General features: G+C 43.7%; 1 protein-coding gene across 1 annotated transcript in view; it reads right to left on the bottom strand.

The window, feature by feature from the left end:
* Positions 1–10237, bottom strand: part of sem1 (SEM1 26S proteasome subunit) — a 239031-nt gene that overhangs the window by 140606 nt on the left and 88188 nt on the right. The window lies entirely within an intron of this gene.

The raw sequence follows: 10237 nt of genomic DNA, 5'->3' as shown, positions 1-10237 counted from the left end.
CACTAATCCCACAATCTCCTCCTGTTGGTGAGCGAGTGCTTGAACACCCCTCCTTTGATGTACTTCACTGCTCTTGACTCCCCACTCCACCCAAAGTGTCCCTGTTGTCTCTAGACCGGTATTTCCAAAACAGTGGGTCGGGACCCATTTTTGGGTCTCAGGCCAATTTTAAGGGTCGTGACTCGTCATTTCAAAGATTAAGACAATAATATATAGATATTTCTTTTAGATCAGAAGTGTATTTTTTCAAAAGTATTTCATAATGCTTTTAAATTTTCACTAGTTTGGGTCAGAGGAAGACAGCAAATTTCTCTTTTTGGGTTACATTTGAGAACCACTGGTCTAGACAGACAAACAGACACAGCGGTTTGCTCCGTCAGTGCCATTACATAAGCAATCTTACGTAAGTCTTTACTGAAGCGTTGTGACCCTAGATCCCCCAGCCCCCTTCCCCTGCAAACAAACTCCTTTTTTTTAAGCACCCTGTTTCCACCTCTCTCTCTCTGCTCCGTCGGCCCCATTCCCCCGGCTGTCCCCCTTTCAGAGAGCAAACTGTGAGGTCATTGACAGCACTCCGCCGGCCAGACAGTGGCCTAGCTGGCACCCCGCTGTGCCAGTGCACAGTGCAGAAACCTCTCAGCGTGTGCCGATTCTGTTTGACTCAATTCCCAGCCGGAGCTCAGCCAAGTCCCGACTGGCATGTGTCAGCTTAATAGAAGAACTGTTTTGCTTTACTTTGCCTTCTCTCTCTCTCTCTCTCTCTCTCTCTCTCTCTCTCTCTCTCTCTCTCTCTCTCTCTTTACGATTCTAACTCCTCTCTCCTCTCTATTCTGAGCTCCTGTCCCTGCTCTAACTGTCTGCGTTTCTGAGAAGAGTGAAGAGACCTGTCTGGCAGGGCTGTTTCTTTTTGGGATGCAGGAAGCATGTGCACGAAAAAAGCACACTCCCGCACTCAATGTTAACCATGTTAATACTTATGTTGCAATGATTTTTTCTCTTCAATGTCTCGCGTTGCCATGGTTACCATAGACTTCCATGTAATTGTGCAATTGTGTAAAAAGTGCACGCCCATGCCTAGATGATGCACCACGTGTGTAGATGCTGTTCACAGCTTTCAAACAAAAAAATCCGCTTGGAAATCCGTTCAGGCATTCATGATTTATGGGCCATTATGTTTTCTACAGATGTAAACAAACATGGCTGCCATGTTTGAAAGAATGGGTTGGTATGGGGGTTAAACATGCAATTTCGCGATCGCGATCATGCCTAATACATTTCTGGAGGTCCAAATTTTTTTTTTGAAAAAAAACATTTTTTTTTTTTTCAAAAACGGCCCAAACTCAGGAAACTCGGGGTTGGCACAGCGTTGGTATCAATACAAACTCGGGAAACTCGGGGTTGGCACCAGATGTGTTAAAGGACAACTTTGTTGTTTTTTTTTTACAACAAGGGTTCATATTTTAGATTGCAATTAGAGAACAGAAAAGATGAGTGTTAAAATGTTTTCATTTACTCCTTTATATTGTTTTAGTGATTTAGTGATTTGTGATTACTTTGTTTTCAGTGGTTGGGGGCATGTGCGCAAGTGGCTAAATATCATGTATTTTTAGACACAATAAGCCCATTCCCAGATGTAACTTATGGGTTGTCCTTTAACCTTATATATATACTTTATTGACCCGGGGTCCCCCAGGGCTCTGTAATTGTTTGGTCCTTTTTTCCCCCCCTACACCAAAATATCTTTCCCGAAAGTAGGTGATCTACTTAGGCGTCTTTTAGGCAGCTATTTATGGTGATGCTGATTTGGTTATCCTGGCCTCTTTTGGTAGGGAATAAGAGCCCTTACGGCAAGTTCTCAATCTGTCAATCTCTATTTGTTTATTGTTGTCGCAAACATTTATTATAGCTAGCTATAAAGATATACAGTAGACAACTCAAAATAACCGATCTACAGTATGAAGCCTTCCACAACTGACTCCACGCTTTTTCTCTAGGTCCATCATGCCTCTCCCACGGTGACAGGACTGCGTTGTGAGATGATCTCTAGGCTGTAATCCTCCCTGCCCCACCCCTACCCGCTCACCACAGCCCAACCATCCCTCCCCCATACTCAGAGTTGGGATTTTAATCCAGACAGAAAAACACAGGATTACGAAATCTCTTTTTTCTCCCCCCCCCCCTCTTTCTGTTGCTCTCTAGCCATTGTTGACCAATGATGTTCGATGAATATAGAAGTTTAATTCGGTGTGCAGCCAGCTCCCGTAACCCAGCACGCACCAAGGAATCCTTTACCTATAGTAGGCTATAGACCATATCAGGACAATGACCATGTAACTCTCTTTGTGACTTTCACTGATTTCACTGATCTGCTTTCTAGCACAAAATGAAGCGTAAGTACAATGAAGCTAACAAAAATCACCCTCATACCAACTGACAGCTCACACTGTGTTAAGTGGACGTTCTGTAAGTGTCATTCAGTAAAACAGTGTTACAGTCCTGATAAAGAGGAGTGCAAAGCTTCCCCACACAGCTGGACTGTGGCTGGACAGCCGAGTGAGGACAAAACACGTACTGGAGCAGCAATCCATAGCGGGACATCAACCCAGATTGTCATTGTAGCAGTGTCATGTTGTATTGCGCTTATAAATAGTGTTAAGAAACAGTGTCTGAGCAAAGCCAAAGAAGCTTGTGATCATGTCGATCTCAAGTCACCAGCCGGCAGCCGCTTCTTTGCACCTGACAATGAGGACTTTCACAGGAAAAGCATAACACACATGGAGGTTCATGTTATCTTCCACAGTTTCCCAACCTGCTGAACCTGAACAACTAGTAGGAGTCGCTAGTGCAGTGATGAAGAACACAAAAATCCCTGATAGTTTTCCACCTGTGAACACTGATAACTGTGTTCTTGGAGTGCCTGGTCGTGCCGCCGCTGTGAATTTTAATAGGATACATGGGCTTATGGGCTAGTATCATCACCCCACCACCCATGAATCCCCATTGCATATAACACAGTTGTCAAAAGAAACCTCAGACACCTTTTAAACCTATAAAAGGGTTTAAAGCAGTGTTTCTCAAAGTGGAAGTTACTCTTACAAGTCTGTAAGAGTCACTTACAAGTCTGTAACTTTGACAGCGTACAAATGGAACCAAATGGACCCGTTAGGGTCCATTTGGTTCACTGTCAAAGTTATGGGGAGACCTTCAAATTTCAAAGTTTGAGAACCACTCAAAGGATTAATAGCATACAACATGTCCAACATCCACAGCAGGGAGTTTGGCAGGGTGGCACCGTCATAGAGTCATGACAGGGTAGGGATTAGGGAACAGGATGTAGAGAGAAAACGATGCTCACCTGTGCTTGTCGGTGAAGCCCAACCCTTGCACGCAGTAGTACTCTTACTGACTCATCAGTCAACCCTGGAGATCTAGACATGGAGAGAGAGACAGCAAGAGAGCGAGTGATAGACAGACAGACAGTGAGGGAGAGAAAGAGAAGAAGACAGAGAGAGGTATGATTTATCACTTTAGGTTGATTTACTGTGCACTGACTTAATTGTTTTAAAATAGCATGTAGATGTGCTCTTTTCGGCGAGTGACACCACCTTCGTATGACGGAGAATAAATTGAGCAACAGACAAAGAAGAGACAGATGGAAAAATACAGTATAAATGACTCATCTTGACAAAGAGGTACACATGCTGTTGCACACATACTCGGGCACATCATCGCTCACACTCAAACAGTGATTGTACGTTGTCCCGGGCTTTAGGAGCGCCAGGGGTCTCGGTCAAAGAGTCTGTTGTTCCTTCAGACGGAGACGGAGGACCGTTCATTGTGTCCTCTGCTGTTCAAGGATGCATGCATCATCAGTTGGCACCAATCCGCCGAAACAGTAAATGACACAGCATTACTACGGCATTCATTAAATGCATCGATTTGTACTACCCTCTCAAAGTTAAATTAACGCTCAAGCTTTTTACTGCAGTGAGCAGCCTTAACCGCTGTCCAGGTTGCTGCCTACACAAATTACACATTTATACCCTCATTCTATATCCCCCATCCACGCACACACACACACACACACACACACACACACACACACACACACACACACACACACACACACACACACACATGCACACACAGTTGTTATGTTTTCTAGCTTCTTTCCACTGCCAATTTGGAAAGTGGACAAAAATAACCTTTCCCCTTTCCATCCCTCATGTGTCCCTCATCTGTCTGTATAAGCCAATTTACACCACTGAACAAACCAAAAATGGGCCCAAAAAGTCTGGACTTTTGCGATTCTGACTTAATAACTCTAAATTAAATAGTAATTGAAAGTCATAATTGTGAGAGAGAGAGAACCCCTCACACACAGACAATTCTCATTCTGGCATTTTTGCTCAGTGGCGGAAATGGGCTTCATCCTTATCCCCCCGTCCCAGTGGTATGGATAATAAATAGTTTGAAACATGATTTTTCTAATGAGCCTGCATAGTTCTGCCAGCGTTAAGCCTGCCTGTGCTCCTCTGAAAGGCCATTATGAGATGGAACATTAGAAAATGCCAAGCTAGCAAAAAGTGAAATTACTGCACATGATTATCACCAAATAACTTGATGGCCCATAAACAACAGATCCCCAGCTCTAATACATGCATCATCACACCCTTCAGTTGACTGTTGTCCTACAGCTTCTCTCTGGTTCATGTCATGCCCTATAATAACTTTGACCCTCCATCATTCAAGCCATGACGTGACGTCCCATGACATATAATGGAACCCAAGTTTTATGCAATCAGACTAAACATGTCTAATGAGAGCCGGATTGAGAAGAAGCCAGACCTCATGTTGCTTTCATGCCTCCTTGCCTTATAGGACCCTTCCTGCTTCTTGTTAGCTGGCTTACCTGCATGCTAGCACTAATTGATTAATTACAGCGCGAGAGAGAAAAACTGGGGTTGAATTTGTGTGTGTGTGTGTATGAGAGAGAGAGCAGCCTGGTTCATTACACAACACAGATTACAATCAGCATGGGCAGACTCATTGGAGGTGATAGATATCCCCTCGAAGAATGTTAATAGAGGAAAAAGCCACCAGGAAAGGACGACTCCTCATCGAATCATCTGCACGACAGAGCACAGGGCCAGGCAGGGTCAAGGTCTGAGTGGAGAGGAGGTGGAGAAGAGAGATGGAGAGGGCTATAAAAACATGACGAGTCCGGAGGAGTACGGGACATTGAGAGAGAGAGCTGCAGAGAAATAGCGGGACAATTTTATTGGAGGCGTTGAAGTGGTATTGTAGTGTTATTGAACACCTCTCCCAAAAGAGGGTCAAGGAGACACTAGGGAAGGATAGACTACACATTAGGAGTCTTCCGGGGGGGGGGGGGGGGGGGAGGGGGGGGGGGCAGAGAGGACAGAAGGAGTTAAGGAAAGTACTCTCAAGTCTTCAAATAGAGAGGGTGAGAGGACAAAAAGCCGCAAGGAAGGGAATAGATGAGTACATCTTGAGAGGTATCCGATAAGGGTGAGAAGCTTCCCGAATGCAAATAACTTTCTCATCAGAGCTACAAGGACATTGTAATTGCTGCAGTGATCGTCACAGGCTAGACAGGTCTGTTCAGCTCGGTATGACTGCTTTCTGCGATTTAAATGGCAAATGTGGACAGTAGATATTCTGGGCAACAAAACAGAGGCATTGCTTGTGTGGTCATGAACCCAATGCGTGTGCATGTACATGTATACACACGCACGCACGCACGCATGCACGCACGCACGCACACACACACGCACACACACGAACACACACACACGCACACACACACACACACACACAAACCTTGTCTCCCTTCGCAGTTGTACCTATTCCCATTCCCACCTTGCGGCACACAAAGACCATTACCAGATCATGGTCACTCGTGGCTGCCATTGGTCAGTCAGCAAGAGGGGACAAGCCAACCAAAGCCCTCCCACTACCCCCGGTTGCCAGGCAGCCAGATGACAGACAGCTCATGAAAGAGGGATTACAGCGGATCAGAGGGTCTGTTTTCGTGTAAAACATAGCATCAGATCATCACTGTTTTCGCCCGGTTAATGGGTGTGTTCCCGTGAGTGTGTGTGCACATGCGCACACGGATACATAGGCAGGCTACATGGAAACACACACATCAGCGCATGTGTGTGTAATGATGCATGGCATGAAAAGCACAAAAATAGACAGTCGCACAAGCTGACATGTAAATTGTACAGTACTACAGTACTGTTACAACATGAGGATCCTGTAAGTTCTCCAGCTACCCATCAATAGATGTAGCTGTGTTGTTCGCCTCTCCACATCAATGAATGCTCTTTAGTGTATTTGCTCTAAAGAGCCTTGGTTGAATAGTGGCAATGGCATGTAGTATCCCTTGGGGGCACATGAAACAGGATTACATGCATGGGACTGTTGGGACACACGCATACAGTGGCTCAGGAGGTAAAGTGGCTGTCTTGGAACCAGAAGATTGCCAATTCGATCCCTGGCGTCTCCTAGCTTCATGTCAAAGTGTCCTTGTGAGTGATGCTGAACCCCTAACTGCTCCATTGATGGATTGATGCCTTGCATAGTTGCTCCCCTATTGGTGGGTGGATGTAACACGCGTCAAAGAGCTGAGGGCTTTAGATAAAGGGTGCTATAGAAACATTGACCATTCATGGAAACGCAAACCATTTACATGTAAGCAAAGTCAAAGGACAACGTCAACAGCAGAGAGAGGGTCACCCTGTTCTATATCTCTCCCCTTGCTCTCTCTCTCTCTCTTTCTGTCTCTCCCCCATGGCCCAAAGTGCATGAGCACTGAGTAATAGCCGTCACTCTGGGTTTCTCTCCTTGACTTGAAAACCATAATGGAGGCAGTTGTAGCCCAGGCCGACTTGGAGCCAAGATGTCCTCCCCCTGGGCCAGGCTGGCTCTGGTTCCTGGGGTAGTAGAAGGCAATTAGGACACGTTGTTGGTGGTGACCCCTTGCTGGAGGCTGTGTGTGGGTGTGTGAGTGTGTGTGTGTGTGTGTGTGTGTGTGTGTGTGTGTGCGTGTGTGCGTGTGCGCGCGCGTGCGTGTGCGTGAGAACATATGTCTAAAGTAGAATGAATAACCCACATCCAACTACCCATCAGCCTCTACATACCACACTGTATTGAGGTCATTCTTTATGTAGCAGGGGTCCCTCAATAAGAAGATTGAACACCAAGATAGGCATCTTAGCAGAATAACATCAAAATAAGTATGATTAATAATAATTTTTCTATTGCTGTCATTGGTAACCATTGACCAGTGACTCAAGTAAAAATCGGTAAAACAATAGAAAGCAGTAGGCCTATATGAAAATAATTTTTACACTCATCTTTTCTTTGCTCTAAGTACCATCTAAAACATGAACCCTTGTTGTAGAAAAACAAAGTTGTCCTTATAATCCACCCGTTAAAAGATGCCTTGTAACAACTAACAACATCTAAAGAGAAATAGCACACATGTCTCTAACAAACAATCTGATTATTAATATATTTACAAGATATTAGGCTATACTCTGTCCTATGTAGCCAATCCACAAGCTGCCCACGCTTCACAGCTTTTAAATTACCTATTTTAGGTGTGGGACACTGTCATACAACTAACACTATTGTGCTATTGGTTTTATAAGTCCACCAGTCAGCCTCAACACTATTTCTTGTGCAGTAATGCTGTGAGCTGCTGTGGAAGACAGCATTATAAGCCTGTCCTCTGCCCATCAGATTCAGCAGTCCTGCCACATAACGAACAGCGATCTTAATGAGCATCTGAAGACACACCTCATTACATCACATCAGTACGCTTGCTTCTCTCTGACCCGGTTCCTGCTAACAGTGTTGATGAAGACATACAGATAGCACAGCAGATAGAATCGAAGGGGAAGTAGTATGACTAATCTAACAGGAAAAATAATGTAACCTAAACATAACATAAATGCCTAGCATAAGAATAGCAGAGCACATATCAGAACTCAACACGTGTAGAACAGAACAGCAAAAGATCTAACCTAACTTAACGGTAATTAAACATAATATAAAAGCAAAAACAACACATCTATGGGTGTAACACTCTTTTTCTACATCTCTCCGTTCTTGTGACCTTGATGCTGACCTTTTACCTGAAAGTTGATCATGTCGTTGGGGCAGCCTAGTTTGCTGATCAGTCCCATCATGTTTAATCAAAAAGCCCATCTGTTCCATATTTTTTACCTTGACTGTGTTACCTTTGAACTTTTCAACCCACAACCACACCCACACACACAGCTGATTACAGTACCCTGCAATGCACGGATGCGGGCAGGATTATACAAATTATATTAACAAAAAATGTGAAAAAGCATGATGATGATGATGAAACATTAGTATGCTGGTGGAGGGGACAGAGGTGAAGGAAGGGAAAGTGAAAGGCATATCTCTCCTCCACAGACAGCCCCTGCCTTACATAAGAACAGGAGGGTGAAATCAGGCCAGTCAGCAGCCAGTGCAAGCCATGGGCATCATTACCAAATGTTCTAAGCCTTCTCGTACGTAATGCCTCTTTGCTGTCAAGATGGAGGACACTTCAGCACGGCAGAGTTAAGCCTAGTGGTGGGGAAAGTACTCAAATGTTTTACTGAAGTAAAAGTATCAATACTGCAATGTAGGGCATTCACGAATAGTGATTTTTAGTATTCGAATTATTCGACCTCAAAGTATTCGAATAGTTGAATATTCGACAAACTGTCAAATATTAAGTAAGCAAGAGGCGATCATTGTGAAAATAGCAGATCTACATGCGTTGCGAGGCGTTGTGAGAGGCGTTGTGAGCATGTAGATCTGCTATTTTCACAATATTTATCTGCGGAACCGAGTCACATTAAATGTAATACCTACAATTCCAAGTGCTTGTCAGGGTGGGGGACCCCAGTTCAAATATGTTTAGAAAAAAAAGTTTGAGAACCCCTGGTATAGAGCATTAACAAATTCATCCACCAGGGGCATTGACAACTCATTCTTATGACTTTCTATTAGTCAGAGCGTTTCAGGCAAAAATCGTGCACTTTATGAAAGAAGCATGAAATTTGGCACACAGTTAGAACATGCCATATGGAACATTTTTGGCTATAGGGGCATCGCAGATTCGTCTTGGGAAACTTGTGGGAGCCAATCAAAGTTGCTCTCATAGACTTTACTATACAGAAAAATAATACAAAAAATGAATATGCTTTAAGTAGCATGTGAGGGGTCAAACTAGGTGTTTTTCGGGATTCTGAATCCAATGCAAGCATTTGTTTTGCACGAAAAACATTCCTTTCCGAGAACCGGCCGCCACAAAACTTTGAAAAGTAATGACTCATCACTAAACCCATATATGGGGTCCGTTTTTAGCCCAAGGAATGTTTTTCCTGCAAAACAAATGTTTGCATTGGATTCAGAATCCTGAAAAACCCCTAGTTTGACCCCTGACATGCTACTTAAAGCATATTTATTGTTTGTATTATTTTACTCTATAGTAAAGTCTATGAGAGCCCAACTTTAATTGGCTCCCACAAGTTTCCCAAGACAAATCTGCAATGCCCCTATAGTCAAAAATGTTCCATATGGCATGTTCTAACTGTGTGCCAAATTTCATGCTTCTTTCATAAAGTGCACGATTCCATCAAAATACTGCCCGAAACACCTGGACTATATCTAGCCAAGCTTTATAAACCATGAAGAAATACAGTGTATATATTTTTTAAAGAGAAAACAATAAAATAAGCGAATATTCGACTTTGGTGAATAATGTCGAATAGTGAGTTTGATATTCGAATATTCGAATATTTGGTGAATGCCCTACTGCAGGGGTCTTCAACAGGGGGTCCGCGACCCCTAGGGGGTCCGCGGAGGTACTGCAGGGGGTCCGCGAAATTATTGAAAAAAAAAAAAAAAAAAAAAGATTTCAAAAAATGTTTTTTTTCCCACATTTATGTTAAAAAATAAATCATGATTCTATCCATTTTGAATAGCTTGAATACATGATTACTATGCAATTGACAGATTGTTGATATTATTGACATTGGTTCTCAGTTAATAAGTATGTTTAGAAATGGTAGTGGTACGGCCCACCCTGCTCGCTGTAACTTGTACATGTTTAAAATAAAAAATATGTCGTAGCCCCGACCCCCCCACCCTACGAGGTGGTAGGGGGTCCCTGCTCCATCTCCCC

Source organism: Nannobrachium achirus (genome assembly GCF_963921795.1).
Source record: "Nannobrachium achirus genome assembly, chromosome: 10".
Classification (NCBI taxonomy): Eukaryota; Metazoa; Chordata; class Actinopteri; order Myctophiformes; family Myctophidae; genus Nannobrachium; species Nannobrachium achirus.
The sequence above is the reverse complement of the archived record's forward strand: the minus strand, read 5'-3'. Positions and strand labels throughout refer to the sequence as shown.